Source organism: Candoia aspera, chromosome 4, assembly GCF_035149785.1.
Source record: "Candoia aspera isolate rCanAsp1 chromosome 4, rCanAsp1.hap2, whole genome shotgun sequence".
Taxonomy (NCBI): domain Eukaryota; kingdom Metazoa; phylum Chordata; class Lepidosauria; order Squamata; family Boidae; genus Candoia; species Candoia aspera.
Window position 1 is genome coordinate 75,554,363 of NC_086156.1, and position 20,693 is coordinate 75,575,055.

The following is a 20,693-nucleotide window of genomic DNA, read 5'->3' on the forward strand; positions in this document are numbered from 1 at the left end:
TAACACAAAGAAAATAAACGTATTCCAGTTGGGAAGCTTTCTGTGTTAACGGAGAGGGAAGCCTTCAACTTAAAGTGGCGCCATAAGAAACCAGCTTTTCTTCTTCCCCTCCCCCCCCGTTTGCTATGGAACCGCAATACTTCGCATAAGCGCGCACATACACGCCTAATTTTTTAATGCCACTTCAACAACAACAGTAACAACAGCCACAACCGAGAGACAGGACCGTTACCGAAGACGCTATCGCGTCGCGTTAACTGAGGAAAGTGTTTTACAAGTGCTATTGTAAAATGGACAGCGGGAGTGGTCGCCTCTATTCCGAAACATTAAACAAAGTCAATCCTCTCCAGTTCCCCCTCTTCCCCACCCCCAAGCACAGACGACCGGCTACAGCGCTTATTCCCTCCCTCCCCCGTCCCACACTTAACTGTTAAGGGGAACTAAAAGCTCTTTTGTAACCCTATAAAAGCGCGATTACTCCAAGCTGCACAGCTTTATGGCTTTCCAAAGCTATGAGGTAGGGGAGAGAGATCGCATTGTAGTTGCAGGACAACGCAAACGCCTCAGAGTGTTGCAAACACATAACAGGTAACAACGGAAAAGTAGCAAGGAAAGGGAAAAAAATTAGTATCATGCAGAATTAAGAACCCGGCGGTGCCTGGCACTTCGAGTCGAAAATAAAGAAACCGGACAGGGAAGTTTCATCATGATTATGGCTTTATAAAAAAGATAAAATATCTCCCCGCAAAAAAAAAAAAATTGCACAGAACCAGAAATTAAAAGGCGACCGAGTCGCAGATCGAAGCCAGAGGGGCAGCGGGAGAAAAAAGGGTCAAAGAAGTTGTTTTCTGGCCGCCGCGGGCTCGTACGGGGTGCAGGCAGCCAGTAGCGCTAACAAAGACAGCGACAGAAGGGCCGAGCAAGGGCAACGGGAAAGCCAAGCAAGCAATCGAGTAAAGCAGGCAAAAGCAAAGCAAGCAGGCGGCGACACCTACCACGTGACGGAGCCGAGAGCAGAGTCCGGGCGGATCCGGCCCGACGCAAAAAAAAAAAAATAGTAATAATAAAAAAAGGGCGCAGTTTGCAAACAAGGCGAGCGCGAGAAGCAGAGTCTTCTTCCTTCGCTCTCGCCACCACCGTCGTCTTCTCGCCGTTGCTCTTCTCTCTCGGTCGCTCCCCTTTCTCCCCCCTTCCTTCCAGCCCCGGCTCCCCCTTTCCCTGCCCGCCTGCTCCCTGCTCTTCTGCGGGCAAGGAGGGCGGGCGGGCAGGAAAAGGGCTGGGGAAGGAAGAGACTCGGGGAGGGGGGGGCGGGAAGGTTGCCTTCTCTTTTGCAACCGCCCCCACCCCACGCACCCCAGAGGAGGAGGGAGGCGGCGGCGGCAGCGATGGGGGGGAGAAAAAAGGAAAAGGTGCTCCTGCCTTTCTCCCCCCAGTGGCGGCGGCGGCGGCTGTTGCGGTGCCTCCTCCTCCTCCTCCTCCTACTGCAAAGGAGGGTCTCCCGCTCTTCTTCAAAGTGGGGCACAATGTGCAACAGTCTCTGCGGCGTTTCCTCCTCTCCGCCTTCGCCCCCCTTTTTGCCTCCGTACCCGACCCTCCACCCGCGTACGACAGAAGGCAACCGCAGCGGCCGCGGAGGTGGCGCTACTGCTGTTTTTCTGCTGCTAGATACTGTTCGGGGGGAAAAAATGGCGGCTGAGCTCCTTCTCTGCTCTGCCCTCCTCCTCCTCCCTTTAATCGGAGAATGCACCGGGCAGGCAAGGCAGGGGGAAGGGAAGGCAAAAAGGAGGGGGGGCCAAACACAAAAAGGGAGGCGCTAGCGCCACCGCCGGTTTCCCGTGCGCACTGCGGGGTTAAACTACAGCTTTGCAGCTAAAAACCTGGCTTGCGCGCGAGCCAGACAGCTAGCAAAGCAAGTTAAAAAGGCGCGTGCACTGGGCGCAGACGGGGAAATGAATGGCCCGACGGCTAAATGGGCAATGATCAGTCAGTGGAGGAGGAATAGCAAGCAACTGCATACTCCGGAAAATCTGTGGAATTAAGAGCTATGAAAACAATATTAAAATATCCAAAGGGTTGATAAGACTGATTCTAAAAGATGTCTTCAAGAATAAAATTATGCCGATGATATATACAGTATAATACTTTAAAACTATGTGTCAAAACACCTATCACAATCCATTCCCTGTAATAGGGCATTAGCCTATTCCAAGAGGACAGAAATTTTCCAGAATTTATTAGCTTGATTCATTCATTCATTTTCTGTCCAGCCTTATTTTTATAAATAACTCAAGGTGGCAAACCTACCTAATACTCCTTCCTCATCCTCTTTTCCCCACAACAACCACCCTGTGAGGTGACCTGGGTTGAGATAGAGTGACTGGCCCAAGGTCACCCAACTGGCTTTCATGCCTAAGGTGGGACTAGAACTCACAGCCTCCAGGTTTCTAGCCTGATGCCTTCACCACTAGACCAAACTGGCTCTTTATCTCTTATCTCTTATCTTTTGGAGAGAACAAAAGGCACCAAACCCGATAAAATAATCAAAGAGATTAATTGGAAGTTCCTTACAGGAGTTACAAACTATTAACTATCAATTAGTCAAAATGGGAATTTTATTATATTGCAATCTTCTAAATTAATTAAGCAAATTGCTATTTGGCAATTTATTCACTAAATATTACATTGTATACTTTCTCTGGAAATATCTGGCAGGCTCAATCCCTGACTCTGCCGGATACAGTTTATAGAGAACTCTTTTCAATTATTGTTGAATAAAAAGAGGAAAATCTAACTATTACATTGAGCTACACTGAGGTACACTGAGGAAGAAAGGAAGACAGAAGAAGAATTGATGCATTCGAATTGTGGTGTTGGCGAAGATTATTGAAAATACCATGGACTGCCAGAAGAACAAACAAATCAGTTTTAGAAGAAATACAACCAGAATGTTCCCTAGAGGTGAAGATAACTAGGATTAGACTCTCATACTTTGGGCACATCATCAGGAAAGACCAATCGTTTGAAAAGGACATCATGTTTGATAAAGTTGAGGGCCAGCGGAAAAGAGGAAGACCTTCAATGCAATGGATTGACACAAATACCGCAACAATGGATGCAAACATTGGAACAGACAGGCATATGGTGCAAGACCGAACAGCATTTCATTCTGTTCTACATAGGGTCGCCATGAATAGTAAATGACTCAATGGCAACTAACAACACTGAGGTAGACCAAATGCACTAAAAGCAATACATGGTGGCTATACTGACACCACAGAAACAAACAGATCTATATACAACACATGTATAACACATACTAAATCAACCTATATCCCCATACCAAAAAAGGGAAACACTAAAGAGTGTTCAAACTATCGAACAGTGGCACTCATTTCACATGCCAGTAAGGTAATGCTCAAGATCCTGCAAGGTAGACTTCAGCAGTTCATGGAGCAAGAATTGCCAGATGTACAAGCTGGGTTTAGAAAAGGCAGAGGAACTAGGGACCAAATTGCCAATATCCGCTGGATAATGGAAAAAGCCAAGGAGTTTCAGAAAAACATCTATTTCTGTTTTATTGACTATTCTGAAGCCTTTGACTGTGTGGACCATAACAAATTGTGGCAAGTTCTTAGTGGTATGGGAATACCAAGTCATCTTGTCTGCCTCCTGAAGAATCTGTATAACGACCAAGTAGCAACAGTAAGAACAGACCACGGAACAATGGACTGGTTTAAGATTGGGAAAGGAGTACGGCAGGGCTGTATACTCTCACCCTACCTATTCAACTTGTACGCAGAACACATCATGCGACAAGCTGGGCTTGAGGAATCCAAGGCTGGAGTTAAAATCGCTGGAAGAAGCGTTAACTATCTCAGATATGCAGATGATACCACTTTGATGGCTGAAAGCAAAGAGGAACTGAGGAGCCTTATGATGAAGGTGAAAGAAGAAAGTGCAAAAGCTGGCTTGCAGCTAAACCTGAAAAAAAACAAGATTATGGCAACCAGCTTGATTGATAACTGGCAAATAGAGGGAGAAAATGTAGAAGCAGTGAAAGACTTTGTATTTCTAGGTGCGAAGATTACTGCGGATGCTGACTGCAGTCAGGAAATCAGAAGACGCTTAATCCTTGGGAGAAGAGCAATGACAAATCTCGATAAAATAGTTAAGAGCAGAGACATTACACTGACAACAAAGGTCCACATAGTTAAAGCAATGGTGTTCCCCGTAGTAACATATGGCTGCGAGAGCTGGACCATAAGGAAGACTGAGAGAAGGAAGATCGATGCTTTGGAACTGTGGTGTTGGAGGAAAGTTCTGAGAGCGCCTTGGACTGCAAGAAGATCAAACCAGTCCATCCTCCAGGAAATACAGCCAGACTGCTCACTTGAGGGAATGATATTAAAGGCAAAACTGAAATACTTTGGCCACATAATGAGAAGACAGGACAGCCTGGAGAAGATGCTGATGCTAGGGAGAGTGGAAGGCAAAAGGAAGAGGGGCCGACCAAGGGCAAGGTGGATGTATGATATTCTAGAGGTGATGGATTCGTCCCTGGGGGAGCTGGGGGTGTTGACGACCGACAGGAGGCTCTGGCGTGGGCTGGTCCATGAAGTGATGAAGAGTCAGAAGCGACCAAACGAATAAACAACAATAACACATACTACTAAAATGAGGCTAGCTAATTTATTTTCAGTGAGTTGTATAAATTCAGCCAATTGGGTTCAGCAGGGTTTAATATATGCAAATATAGCCAATGAGGTAAATTACTTTTTTGTTTGTTTTACAAGTAGAGAATTTTCTCTGAGATCTAGAAAATTAAAGGTTACGATAGAAAAGAACTCCACAAAATTAAAGGAATAACAACAGATCTTACGTGGCTTTCTGTAGGCCAATATAGTCTTTCCAGTCTAAGAACTTTCCACATGTTTTGGACTACTATACAATTTTCCTATGTTGGGAATTGTGGGAAGGGCACCAGATTGGAGTAAACTCAATAGTCCTCCACCTAGCATGCTTGTCTGCCCAATTTCTTAAATGTTGGAACATCGCATGAAAACCAAGTGCTTTTTATTCCAGCCACACAGTTTTTAGATGTTCCTGCATCTGTGCAATCTAGCCCTCAAAAAACAACTCCACATGTGCCACACACAACTGTAAATACTGTGCCAGCTTACCAGCCTGCTCTAACATCACAATGCCAGTGTTATATTAGATTTTCCAAATCCTAACTATCACAATAAAGAAAACCCTACAAAATTATTACATTACTCTCAGCTACTGGCCTCTATGTACCCCCTTACTATAATTTATTGGCAAAGAGTTTGACAAGAATTTTAAAAAACTCTCACTTTTGAAGTGGTAGACTTACTATGAGAAATGCTAGTAACTCAGTACACTCACTCAAATGAATTATAATAAACCTTCCTTAGGGCAGGAACTCACATTCCCCACCTGCACCACCAAGTGTCTGAGAAGTTTCTCTCCTCTATTTTGCTTAATTTGCAACCTTATAACCTAATGCAACAATTCAGATTACTTAAGGTGTTCATGCAATGGCAAATATTCATAAGAAATATATAACAATGAACTTAATATGTTAATGTATTTATAGGATTTTCCTCCATCCTACCAGGTATTATTCCAAAGGATCATGCATCATAGTAAGCCACTGTTTGCATATATAACTATATAACTATAACTGGATGAGATAAAATACTAAGGCAAAGATTCTCAAACTTTGTGATATTAAGACCCCCTAAAATGTTAAACGAATTTCTGTTACAAACCTCCCCCATCCCACCATGAATCAAAGTAATAATTTGAGAAGAAGTAAATGTGTCACTTATTTCTAGCAGCTACATTTTCATCTCGATATAAAAAAACTGTATAACTTTAGGGAAAAAATAATAATGAACTTCAGTAACACGCTTGTAAAGACTCTAAAGGCTGTGACAATACTAAAGAGAAGACACAAAAATAAATCCAAGAGAAGCAAACTCAAATATTGGTAGTCAGTGTCACTGGATCACCAACATCCAATAACAGTTTGTCACATGGTCAATAGGTGTCAGTTGCAGTAGTCTGCAGACATTAGATCTTATTCATTTCAGTTGTTAAAAATCCCAACCCACAAAGCACAGTAGGTTGTAGTCAATGCAAATTACAGAAATGTTATCAACAGCAGACATGAATAAATTGGATCATTTTGTAAGTTAGCTGTTTGCTGTTTATTCGTTTAGTCGCTTCCGACTCTTCGTGACTTCATGGACAAGCCCACGCCAGAGCTTCCTGTCGGTCGTCAACACCCCCAGCTCCCCCAGGGACGAGTCCGTCACCTCTAGAATATCATCCATCCACCTTGCCCTTGGTCGGCCCCTCTTCCTTTTGCCCTCCACTCTCCCTAGCATCAGCATCTTCTCCAGGCTGTCCTGTCTTCTCATGATGTGGCCAAAGTATTTCAGTTTGGCCTTTAATATTGTTCCCTCAAGTGAGCAGTCTGGCTTAATTTCCTGGAGGATGGACTGGTTTGATATTCTATAACATAAATACTAATTTAAAGAATATAATATTATTGGAAGTTTTAAGAAAAAGGAACAGTAGGAATCTAATCTTTAAGCTTTATAATTAAAGTCCACATTCAACTACCATTCCCCCCGCAAATGGTGTGTGACTTTTTGGGGATCCCAACGCACAGTTTGAGAACCCCTGTGCTAAACCATAATCCAGGGACAGACATCCATTTAGTGACCAAGGTCTGAGATTAAGGAAACAAGGAAGCAGCAGTGGGAGCCAGAAAGTGATGCAGAGTATATGATGCATATGGATGGGGCTGAGATGTTCTCTTTTCTGAGAGATAGTTGGGCAAGGTTTTTCTTTAAAAAAATTTTTTTAAGACTGTATGTAGCTCTGCAATCACAGAGTATCCATCCCTGCCATAAACCATTGTTTACAACCCCATAGTGGGAGAATTTAAAGTGACACTTAAATGAAAATTAAGCAAAGCACAGTACATCAAGAATAAGCCATCTTGACAGCCCAGGGCCACACTTAATAATAGCCTTGTACAAAATATATTGTAATTGAATTTCAACCATTTTGAATCCAAAAGTAGTTGTTTTGTTTTGAAGTTAAAATTGTTGTTTCATGGTTGAAATGGGTTGATTCAATTATTTTGGAAATGTAATCTGACACAGAGGTTTTGAATTCAAAACATTTTGCAAATTCCTACATTACAGCTTTTGCATGGCCAGGAGGTGCAGTACAGGGATAAACATTGCACAACGTATACCACCACAACTGTCTAGTTCACACAGGAAGTTTGTTTGTTTAAAATACATTAAAGCTATTTTAGGGTTTACCCCACAGTTTGAGTACTTTTCACCTCAAATTGACAGGAAACAATGTAATCAATTTTCAGCAGCTGTGGTCAAAGATTTCTCTGGGGGCCACATTCAGCCCTAGGGCTTCCAGTTGCCAGCCCCTGGCTTAATGCAATGTGTGAAGCAGGACTATACTATGCATCTCAGGACCTGAATTTGGGCAAAACCTTCCAAAAGAGACTGCCCTAACATTACTTAAGGCTCCTTTCAACTTGCCTTACAGAATGGAAATCACTAGAGGATATTTTTATTTTACCCCAGTATTATAAATAGTTCTGTTCATGTGGGAGAAGTCCACAATTTGCCTCTATTCCTCTTCTTTTTTTTTCCCCTTACCTTCTAAAACTAAAATTCCCAGCAGCTCCAACCACCAAGACCAAAGAAGAGGAATGTTAGGAGTTGTATTTCAGCAATGTCTAGACAGCTCAAGTTTCCAGCCCCCACCTTGCTGCCACCTTAAGGCATCAACCCCTTGAACTAACCCAGTTGCAGAACTTTCCACCAATGCTGTATTGGGAGACATAGTTTTTATTTGTGTGACTTTATTTGTATATAAAGAATGTTAGCTTTTAAATTATAATGGGATTTTATTGAGTATTGTTGAAACAATGTTTCTCGCTTCATGTCACTTCACACAATACTTCTAATTTGCTGAACCCACTAATTGCAGTGGCCAATTAGTGACCCTCTAGATAACTCTGAATTCCAACTTCAGGCAACCTCAGCTAGTATGGCAATTGGTAAGCAGTGATGAAAATTGTAATCCAGTATCTGGACAGTCATGTGTTTATTAATCTTGCTATCACAACTTTGTATCATAGAGCAACACTGTTCCGTTTTTTCAATTGAAGCTCAGAAATAGTGACTTTCTCAATGAATACGTAACAGATACAGGCTCCTACACATCATTCTAATTCCCTATCCACTGAAATATATTGGTTTTCATTCATTTACACAAAAGAAAGGGCCAGATCTAGTATTTTCCCTACTTATCCACAAAAACCTATACCAGCATATTTCAAAGTGTCTATACTTTCTGGATATAAATTATGTAAATTATGCATAATTTCCATGGCATATTTGTAAGTGGAAGCCCTTTTAGTGTCACTGATATCCCAAAGTGCACTTGTCATAACCAACACAAGGCATGTGTATTCTGCACCTGGGTCACTGTAACCCAAGCGACTCTCTCATGTACAGGTACTCCTTGACTTATGACAACAATTGGGACTGGCACTTCTGTCGCTAAGTGAGGCGGTCATTAAGTGAGTCACACCTGATTTTACAACTTTTTGCCGTGGCCGTTAAGTGGATCATGTGGTTGTTAAGCAAATCTGGCTTCCCCCATTGACTTTGCTTGTTGGAAGCTGGCTGGGAAGGTTGCAAATGGCAATCCCGTGATGCTGCAACCATCGTAAATACATGCCGGTTGCCAAGTGCCCAAAGTTTGATCATGTGACTGCAGGGGGATGCCATGATGGTTCTGTGAGGACCAGTTGTAAGTTACTTTTTTCATAGCCATTGTAACTTCAAACAGTCACTAAACGAATGATTGTAAGTCGAGGACTACCTGTATCTATGGTCTATTTTTGTAGATTACAGGTAGTCCTCGCTTACCAACCACTCACTCAGTGACCGTTCAAGGTTATGACGGCACTGAAAAAGGAGACTTACAACTGGTCCTTGAAGTTGTGGCCATCACAGCGTCCCTGCAGTCACATGATTGTAATTTGGGCACTTGGCAACTGGCACGCATTTATGACGGTTGCAGCGTCCTGCAGTCACATGATCACCATTTGCGACCTTCACAGCCAGCTTCCAACAAGCAAAGTCAATGGGGAAGTCAGCAGGAAGTTGCAAGTCACTGTCACATGACATCACACTTAACAACCGTGGGTCATTTGCTTAACGACCGCAGCCGGAACAGACAAACTGATAAGTCAGGCACAGTCATGTGACATTTCACTTTATGACCACGCCACGTAGTGACAGAGTTGCCAGTCCCAATTTTAGTTGGTATGTGAGGACTACCTGTACACCAAACTGAAACTATTTCAAAACTTCCTTCTTTCGCAAGTGTTCTTAAATATGCCTGACATATTAAGGTCTTCCTCACAAGATTCTGTCTGATCCTTCCAACTTCAGAGGTAAGAGATTTATGATCAGGGACAGGGCCTTTTTTGTACTGACACCAAAATTACTGAACATCTTGCCCAAGCAGATGCTCATGGAACCAACTCCAATATATTGTCTACAGTAGACAAAGCTCTAATATTTGCCTAGAACTTCCAGATCTCATAATAATTTTATTCTGTTGCAGAACTGAGCTTCCTTCCTTCCTTCCTTGTGGATTTTCAAGTGTTATGTATGCGCACACTCCTATACAAAAACATAGTATTGTCACGCCCAATGAACAAATCTGCATTCTATTAGATAGGAAGAAGGCTGTGAAAAAGCAAATGATGTGATTAGGGAAGGTGCAGAATATGAGAGAGAGACAGAGAGAGAGAGAGGTAGATACTGTAATGCTGGGGAGAGGTTTGAAGAAATGTGAGTTGGAGCATGCATAGGGATGCACATAACACCTTCAACCTTTTCCTGGGATCATGCAGCAGCTGTGGAAGGCAGGTGCACAAGAAAAATACAGCCACTTCTTTTATAGATGTGCGCGCTTTGAATCCCATTTCTCCCTCTGAATCTGAAGCCCTGCACATATACTGCAGGTTCCATTAGTGCCTTGAAGGAGACATCCTATTTCTAAAGGCGAACAAATAAAGGAAGGGAGCTTTGTGTTAAACAAGGTCCTAGTGGAAGAGTGTTCAATGGGAAATGAAGCATTGCCAGCAAAATGGTGAATGAGAGACAGATCATGAAAGAGCTGTAGCTCAATGGTTATAATAGCTGTTACACAAATCCCAAGTACAATTTCTAGCAATTCTAGGTGGCCTCCTATCTGAATTTTGGAAAGCTGCAGCACCCAGTCTAGTCAATACTGAGAAAGATGAAGCAATAGTATAATTTGATATACTTCAAACTCTTACTTTTATTTGAATAGAATGTGTGTAGAAAATGGTCCCATTCAATTGTTTGGCTTATACATTGCTGGCACACAGTGCCCCATTTCTCAGCTGGAGTTTAATGTTTGCCAGTGTTGAAATAGCCCTATATTTTGGAACCCACCAGACCTATTAAGGTATTGATTGTCTTTTAAATTTATAAAATGATCAAACTTCATTATACAACAGATGTAGGTGTAACAAGAATATAAACACAAATATTTTCCAGACCTTGTTTTGCATTAAGCAAACCAAATAATAAAGAAGGCAGGGCACCAATTAGAGCTTCAATCCAAAACATCTGGAGAGTATCAAGTTGGAAAAAGCTAGCCTCAAACTAACAGCAGCAATCAGCAGTGTAATCATGGACTGCTTAAATGCTGCAGATTAAATGGTTTCAGACAGCCTCAAGGCGGCATTGCTCCCCTTGAACTCTTTCCATCCTTCTCCTAAAACAACAGCATTAGTGAATCAAGTTAGCAGCAAGCACTCTGCAACTAAAGTGGGGAAGAAAAGCAGTGCAGTTGCTGCAAGCCTGCTGGGAAACGTAGTTGACTGCTTAGGCCACAGGACTTCGGAGGGAATCAGCTGTTGCACAGACAATATCGCCATCACCAGGACATTACAGTTATTCACACACATACACAGTAGGGACTCCTAAAATGTCGTCCTGCTTAAATTTAAAGGGCCCTCGTACCTTCCACCACGCAACTGTTTTAAACACTGCTGAAATCTGGGAACACTCTAAAAGGCTTTTTAGGCCACAGATATATAAGACAGATACCTACCACAAATCCTCCCCTGGCTTTTCCATATGCAAAAGAAAAAGTTTATTTTTTTTAAAAAAAGTATCTATTGAATCTTTTTCTAATATTAAAGTCATTGCAGAAACTTTGTCCTACGAATATCCATAAATACATTCATTGTCTTTTGAATGGCCACAAATACATTCATAGAATTAACATAAATCCTGCAACTGGGACAATTTTCAGACAGATTGCTAGTTAATCTTTTGCTGCAAAAACAGGAAAGGGACTTGTGCCATCTTAAAGACCACATGAGCTTTCCTGGATGGCAGTCCACTTCATCAGGTGCACAGAGCATAGCTTGTGAGAAAGGTGTATATGCATGTGTGTGTGTATATATATATATACACACACACACACACAGAGAGAGAGCTGGCTGAGGGAGGGAGGGAGGGAGGGAGGGAGGGAGGAAGTCAAAATTAGGTGTTACACAGATATTCATAACACCATTTTCAATATTGGCCAAATGTTGAATTCTATAGAATCTCTTAGCTAATTATTAATTTTCATACAGAGGATTAGAGGAGAGGAGAAAACAGCAGAATCCCATATAAATAGTCCCAAGTTTGGTACAAAGGGACTGTATCATAAATGAATGATAAAACACTCTACAAAGAGGAGGAAAGGGATCTTACCAAAAGGCAAAGTCAGGTGGCTACCTCAGAAAGACAGCAGTTTGACTAGTATTGTATTTTTACTATCAAGAAATGGTCTAAAGTCAGGCTTTGATATGATACAGAGAGTGTGAGATTTATAATTAAAAGATTTGTACCTGAAACATCAGATTCATAAAGACAGGCTTCCCATATCTATATCTATATCTATATCTATATCTATATCTATATCTATCTAAACAAACAGTAGCAAAACTAATACAAGATTAAAAACAGCCAAGATTGGAAATGTTCATGTTCCAAAATCTGAAGAACACACTAGTTTTTTTTTAAAATGTGGAATTCATAAAACCAGAATTCTATACAGTCACTAACATGTCCACAGATACAAAGTAGCTTTTTAAAATGTGAGTGTCCACATTTAATAGACAGATGGAGGCGATATATAATACGTGAAGAGAGAGGCTTTGGATTTCTGCATGGTCCTCTAATAGTGTTCCCAGCTTGTAGATGTCAACTTGCAATGTCAACTTATTTACAAGGGTAAGCAGTCTATGGCAAGGTGCACAATAGCATAAGTATTAATACAAAAAGAATTCTCTCTCCAAAACTATGCATGGTTATTAGACCAACTTTTTTTAATCTAGCAATGGATTTCTAAAAGGGCACAATACAGATCAGTGAAAATCAAGAGTTTTCAGCAGTGACTGCACTAAAATGGGACTGCAATCTAAAGTATTCCAGCTACTTAAACATAGGCAGAAAGGAATTCCCAATACGTAATGAACTTCTGAAACAGACTATATTACATTTCCCTGATTAAAAGCTGTAGTTTGTACTGAAATTAAGCACTAGCAAGAGTACAAATGCTCACTCTTAACCAGCAAGAGACATTACTGCAAAAACATTCATTTCTCCCTTCAACAGTTTATTCAAGACAACTCAGGGACAAAGTCCTGATTCAAATTAACTTTCTGCTAAATAACATGTTAGTACTGATAAACTGGAGAAGCATTACAAACTTACCTTAGAGCACACTGCTGCAAAATCCATTGTATCCAAAATAGGTCACAAGCAATTCCAGAAAGAGAAGTTTAACTTCTAGAAATATGAGTACCTCTGTAGATCTCTCCAATTCTGAGGAGGAGTATTTTTTTCCTCTGTAACAGAAAACTTTCCGTCAGTGGAAATAAATGGGACTGCACAGAATATACATGGCAAGGCTATTATCTATCACACAGAATTTTAAAAATGGCAAAATTGCTCAAGGTGAGAACAAATTGACAATTATGCACTAGTCTGGTCCACACATGCTAAGCCAAAACATAGTACATTTGTGGCTTAGCATGTTGTCCAAACTCAGACAGTGTGGCATTTAAAACCATAGTCTACAGCTTAATGTATTTTGCAGATTCAACAGTTGTAGTTTATTCCATAAACCATGTGTGAACAAACTGTGGCTTAGCATATTATGTAAACACAGATACTGCTGTTAAAATATAACAGAATCCTTGCAGAATACATACATATATACATCACTTATTCCCTGGAGAGGCCTGAGGTGAAGAACAAAATGGCTGCCCCACCATTCTATATATTTAGTAGTAACTGATGAGGTTAGCAGCTGAATCTTACTTCAAAGTTGGTAATGGCCTCCACAACTGAGGATAACAGAAATGTTCGCACACTTCATGTGGCAATCATAACTCTAATCCTCTTTGCTCCACACCATCCAACAGCTCTCATTTTGCCTAATGACGGGGCCAGCTTTGATCCTTCCACTTTCCCATATTCATTCTGCCAACTAGTAACTGTTCTTGTGTCAGGCATAAATCTATCCCAACTGTTCAAAATCAGACCTTACACAGCCTCCTTCAGCTATTTTCATACCCCAAACACACCTCAAATTCACTGTGCATTCAGTTTCCCCATCTCCCATTTGCATCAAACCCACAGACAGGAAGACAGAATACAATAGCTTGCTTCTGATTTGAATTTAAAGGACTATTAGTAGTTACTATAATGGAGTAAAAAAATGGATACCTGGTTTTGTGGTGGTTTGGAAACTGATCTTAATATTAAGCATGTTTTAGGGAGGATTAATTTTTCTAAACGTACAGTCTACAGTATATAATTCTTTTTCACTAGTTAAAAGGTAAAAACCAGAAGTGCTTATCCCAGAGACACAGAAGAAACACAAGGCTGCATCCCTACTTCCACACTGTCCCATCTACAGTAACCATTTCAAGAGCCTGGAATGCTTACTGTAATGGTGTAAGACACAAAAGGTTACACGTGGATTATTCACTCCTGGATCCAATACAAGTTTCTGCATTCATACAATCTGCATACAGAAGTCTGATTTTCTCACCCAAGTTATATTGGCTTGAAAGAAGAGGCTGTAATCTCAAATAAGTCTAGTTTAGTTAAAATTAAAAAAATAATAATCATTTACCTCTCTGTGCTAAACTATAGAATATATGACTCTAAGAAATTTGCTTCTTAGCACATCTTGTTACCCAATTCCACAAACTCCATTTCATCTTACTCTTATTTATTAAAGATAAAAGCTTTCATAACATTAGTACCTTAATAAAATTAAGCTTTAGGCACCAATTTTATCCCCCCACTATCAGTAAGTTTGACAGTAAGTGACAGTAGAGAATTTTTGAGCTGCTAGCCATCTCACACCCTCCAATGGCATAGCAGTTCTTCCTTTTCTGCAGCAAATTCAGATATTATATTCCCAATCTAGAAGCCCTCTCAATAATTCTGATTAGGAATTATGCAAGTCAGTCAAATAGATTGAAGGGTTCCAGAGTGGGAAAACTGCAACCGTTGAGTTTATTTTCCAATTTTATCCAAGATTAGTACATCATTTGCTTTAAGAACAAATCTACTGTATGCTTTTCTTCAAACTGTAAGAAATACATACAATAGCAAGTATTATTAAACAAAATCAATGTCAATTGTAATAACTTTAATCTTCTGCAATTCTGATGCATTTAGAGTTTATTCTTGGTAGTTTTATATTTAGAAAGCTTTTTTTTTCTACGATGCAAGTGGAATCAGACATGTTAGTATCATTTTGGCTCAAAATTTAAAAATCAAATATAATAAAAATAACCTTCTTTCCTAACCATGTACCATGTAACCAGGTACTTCTTTCCTGTACCATATAAAATTCTCATACTTTATGAGTTAACTGCCCTTCCCTCTGAGACTGAAATATTTTAAATATAGTAACAAAACATTAACTAGGCTAAGATTATAAAAAATCTAATGAATTTATAGTCTTGATATTTATATTTCTTGTTTTCCCTACTATATTTCCTAAATATTTTTTAATTGATAGATAAAATATCCAAGGGAAGTTTAATATCAGCCATATTACTAGCATTCCATAAAAATATGCTAACATAATCAGAGGTACCCGTGTGAGGAGAAAGCTACACCAAGAGTCCAGTGCCTGGTTTATATGTTTCAGGTTGAATAGAAAACACACTGAGAGTTCCTTTAAATTGCTTCTGACCTCTTGATATAATTTTCTTCTAATCTCTATACATGAAACAATTTATAAGGATTTAAGAACATTTTGGTACTTTTTTTCACAAACTACTTTTATAGGTTTAGTCCTCTATATTTGTTCAAAGTACTTATGTATTTGTTGCCCCTTTCTCTAAATATGCAGTAAATCCAAAATCCTTGCATCCACAGAACGGATCACTTTGACAGTATAAAGCAATTCACCTTCCCTTGGATATCACAAAATTAATTTCTGTCAGGAGCAGATATGTAGTAAACAAGGAAGACTTGTTTCTACAAATCAGTTCTTCTAAATTGCAATTTTACGCACATTTATAAAATAAGTCCTATAACACTATCAGTAAATGGACTGTTCTTTTAGCATCTTAATGTGACTTACAGCTGTACAGATTCTATATTTTCATCTGGCTAATATTTTCATTGTTTGGCCACATCTCTCTTTAAAAACATAGTCGTTTTCTTAAAATTTTTGTTTAAGTATGTACACAGAATCAGTGAAGTCATGCAAATATGAGGGACTGATCAGAAGACACTTAAAGTGGTCAGACTTACTTTATTTTAAACATATGGGACATTTTTATTTTTGGAGATACTTCAATACATCACAATCCTAACAAAGATAATAGCTAGTCCCATCTTTTTTATGGTGGCTCTATATCTTCCTCAATCTGCCATTTATCATCCCCAGCCAACATATGAATGACAGGGGTTGTAGTCTAATACAAGGCACTAAGTTTTCTCAGACTGCTTTCTTTCCTGCTCCTGGCATGAAATCAAGAGTTCAAGCATCCTCTTTTCTATATGTTATAGTCAGAACTCCCTTTTAAACCCCCACAAATATGACTTTTAAAAAACTAAGTATTCCACCAGTATCATCATCAAGAGCCAGGTTTCTGAGGCCCTACCCCTACAATATATAGTCTGCACTTGCTCAGTAGAGAGGAAAATTTAAACGGCAATCCTATACCCATTAACTAGTATCAAGCCCCATATAACTTAGATTTACTTCTGAGGAGACACATAGATAGGTGTGCTGTCACTCTGCATATGCTCTATGTCACTTATGACAGAAACGAGGATGGCAGGGAAAAAATTCTGGGATATAGCCCTGACCCAAACTAGGAATGGCCCAGTCCACAAAGCCAGGGAGGCCACAGGCAGCATTGCCTTTAGATAATCCTTGCTTCTAAAGATTCCCTGAGGGGACTGTTGGGCCTGCTTGACTCGCCATCATTTTCACTTGCCCGTACAAATATTACAGACGGTGTATGTGGGTGGGCGGAGGGACAGAGGCTGATCCGATTGTTTGGCTCTTCGGAATTCAACGAGTAGAACTTCCAAAGTTCCGAGCCCTCGTATTTTTCACAGCCCAAATTCACTTCTGAAGTGTTCTTTGGATGGGCGGACGGTACCATAATAACCTTGATTCGGTCCTCATAACTCCGTTCCTCCTCCTCCCTCCCGCTCCTGGCCTGTCCAGACGGTCTCTGCTACAGCAGTTGCAAAAGCTCGGCTGAGCTGCGTCCTCCCTTCTTTCCCCATTTTCCTCCTGTTCAACCAAAGTTGCAGGAGCGGAGCTTCCAGTTACTCGGCCTGCGGTCTATGGCAGGAAAGGAGTGTACATGTGTGTGCGTGGATGGGATACGGGGGGAGGGGGGGCTCCGTTTTCCAGCTACATTCCTCCTCGGTAGCATGCATCTGCAACGTTACGCCCTCACCCCATTTTTCCCCCATCCCCACCTCTTCACCTGCCTCTCCCCCCACTCACCCCTTCAATCGCCCCTCTCTGTTTTTGCTCCCTCCTATTTGCACCAGCTGGAGAAGCTACTCCCATACCCCCCAACACCTACCTGCACAGCTCAACCAGCCTTGAAGTGGGTGTGGGAAGTCTTCCGCCCTCCTCCCTTCTCATTGGCTTCATGGAGGACAGGGTCGGATGTGGTTGGACGAGGGACTGTCAGTCACAGGCAAAGGGAGGGGCCGAAGGACGGTTTGATGCTGATACCTCGGGTTTATCCCTCCCTTTGCTTGTGTTTCCCGAAGATGGGGCGGGGGGGGGGTAAAATTGTGGGAGTACCTAGGCAAGGCAGGGCCCTTAACTCGCTCCTCTAGTATCTTTTCGAATCATATCTGCCACTCAGTGTTCTAACTGCAAGCAGCCCAGGAGCCACTGAAATGCAATACTGCCAGAAGAGCATTCCAATAGGATACTCCCTCAGATAGATGGGGAAGGGGAAGGGGAAGACGATGACTCCTGTCCAGGAAGAAGGGAAATGAAACGCGTTTTGCCCCAAAGGACCATCCAAAGGCTGTAATGGACTTTTACAACCAAAGGCCTCCTGGACGCACGCATGCAGAGGAAAAGATTGCATATCCATTATTACAGTCAGGCAGGGCTTACAGTGAGGAAAGGGGGTAAAATGGACTGAGGAATGGGGCTTTTATGGGATTTGCAAGTAAACGTACAGACATCCACAGCTTGTGGGGAGAAAGGGGAGGAGGATGTTGGCTGCTCTCCTTGGCAAGGATTTTATTTTTCTGTCAGGCCTGTTGTCCCAGGTAGTATAGTTCAAAAAAAGAAAGAAGCCTAGAAATGTGGTAGATATCTGTACTTTATTTTTTGTTACATACGTAAATACCCATTGTGCATCTCTCTTTTGGGATAAACAACATAATGTAAAGAACAGAAAAAGAATAGGAAATAGGGAAAGAAATTAAAGAGATAATTAAAGAATAAATTAAAAGGACATAGATTAAAATAGAATTTATATCAACATTGTTCATTATACCTTTCCATAGCTTACATTTACATCAAATATATCCATACATGGCTTCATACTTCCCCTCACACCTTCCACTCTTCTTTCAAACATTTGTTCTGAAATTAGATTCTAATTTCTGTCTCCCTATGACCAAACCACCTCAACCTACTTCTTCCTTACTAGTCACACTTTTTCATATTCAATTCACATTCAAACAGCACCCAATCATTCCTGTCCCCATTCCTTTTTTTAACTACACATACTTAAGTACCCCATTCCCACCTCATTCATTTGTAATACCATAGTGCCAAACTGAGGGATATTAAACCAGAATGGGGCAATAGCAGGATACATGCATATCATATGAATAGGTGTACCTTTGCCTTTTCTACACCTCTAGCATAATGAGGTTGACAGCCAGTCCTTTTAAAACATTCTCTAAGGTGTTTAATAAATGTGAAAAAATGCTTTGAGTTAATCATCATAAGATTATAAGAAACATATTTCATATTCTTTCCATCTCTTAACCCATTGATTTGTTAATATGGAATATGCTAAGCCCTCATTCCATAATTATTGCAAATAGTGAATGTCTACAACAGCAATACTGTACTCTGTAACTGTTTATTAAAAGTACTGTAAAATCATTCAAAATACATACCATTATTCACAATAATTCATGAGTTTTAGATGCTGCTAATGTAACTGAATAAAGTTGCAAATTGAAATGTTTTAATATACTGCCATGTTGTAGTTTGGGGCAATCCAAATTCCTCCTGCAGTAACTCAAAAACTTGATTAGCTATGAGCTGATCCAAGATACTGATACATGGACTTGCTCATGACTTCCAGAAAAAAAAAATACCTACAGTTTTCAGACTGGGGTCGTGGAGTGTAAGTTTATCTTGTGAGCATGATATAATTTATAATTCCATTCCAACAAGCCTTTAATTCAAAAAAATGAAATAGAATTCCTTGTTATTTTTGTTATTTTTAAAAACTTTATTTAATTGAACAGAAATAAAGACAGACAGCCAGACCTCTCTATATGGGCTTATAGCTTATTAAACCTGTCAATGTCAGATTAATATGTGTAGTAATTTCTTCCCAAAATACAGCAGTTTTAGGACATAGCAAAAACATGTGTTAACAAAGCATTATTCTCATTGCAGATTCCCCTATGCAGAGTCTTACAGGATGCACCTGTAAAAATATAGTGGATTTGTTCATTTAAACTCTTGCAGCATACAAATTATATTCTGCAGACAGGAATATTACAAACAGCATACAACAGTGTACAACATAGCTACCAAGTAAAATGTAGTCTTCACATAGCATGCAAAGTCATGGTTTACTGAACTAGGCTGTAATGAATTACCATTGTTGCCTGAGTTTGCACAACATCAAACTATCATAAAGTAGCCCTTAAATGAATTTGCACAACACATTAAACCACACAAACATCAATCACATTTTAGCTTAGCATGTCATGAGAAGTCACCTCACATCAAGTCATTATTTAACTATGATTTGTTGAATAAATCACAGCCAGCAAGGTTTGCACAGCACATTAAGACAAAACAAATCACATTCTAGCTTAGCTCAATGTGTGAAAGCCAGAATTTAGTATTTAAGACATGTTACTAGCATCATTCCATCAAATTAAATCTGGTTATTAAAAGGTAAGTAAATAAGCTATGAGTTTACAGTTCAAAATATCTGAGTTTGCAGGATATGCAGAGCCAAACCAATCACATAAAGTCTTTGCCTAATGCCTGAAAGCTACAATTTCATATGCTTAAGACCAGGGGAGGCAATGCTAAAGGCGTCAGGAACTGGAACTGCCCAACCTTCTAGGGACTGCAAGAAGCCATCCAGTGATGTTATGGTATCATTGGAAGGGGAAGAAAGACCATTTTCTTGTATCCCTTTTCAATGTAGGGGAGAGTTTTAGGATGGAAAAGGGAAACAAGATGCTTTTTGGAGAAACACTATTTCCATCTCCATTCTTTAACACACACACCCCATTACAAAAGAATGATTCAGAACTGAACTTTGACCATTCAGCCAAATCAGGGAAGGGGCTGGGGAGGACATATGCGTTTAAGACATATTGCCAGCTATATTAACATTATTCCATTTAATCAATGATAGAGGCCTTAACAAATACAATATTAAAAAGTCACTGAGCTTTTTCATTAATTTTGCTTGTCTTTCACTGAGATACTCTCATCTTGGAGATCTAAATCAAAGTAATGAATTTTAAAAGCAAAGTCTCAAGAAGCCATCCCTGGACCCTACTATACTGGGCAATTTTCGCCCTGTTTCCCGCCTACCCTTTTTGGGAAAGGTGGTTGAGAAAGTGGTTGCGTTGCAGCTCCAGAGGATTCTGGAAGAAACGGATTATCTGAACCCCTTTTAGTCAGGTTTCAGGCCAGAATATGGGATGGAGACCGCACTGGTTGCACTTATGGATGATCTCTGGCGGGAGCTGGATGGAGGGAGTGCATCCATCCTGGTGTCA

The 20,693-nt window shown here is 40.4% G+C and overlaps 1 protein-coding gene across 3 annotated transcripts in view; it reads right to left on the minus strand.

The window, feature by feature from the left end:
- Positions 1 to 13,039, minus strand: part of KANSL1 (KAT8 regulatory NSL complex subunit 1) — a 134,723-nt gene extending 121,684 nt beyond the window's left edge. For 2 of the 3 annotated variants that reach the window (XM_063300621.1, XM_063300619.1), the window contains exon 1: positions 996 to 1,720. The gene's annotated coding sequence lies outside the window, so the exon portion shown is untranslated. Of the gene's footprint in view, positions 1 to 995; positions 1,721 to 12,887 lie in introns of those variants that run through there. The other variant, XM_063300620.1, reaches the window with a different exon arrangement.
- Positions 13,040 to 20,693: the final 7,654 nt, after the last annotated feature.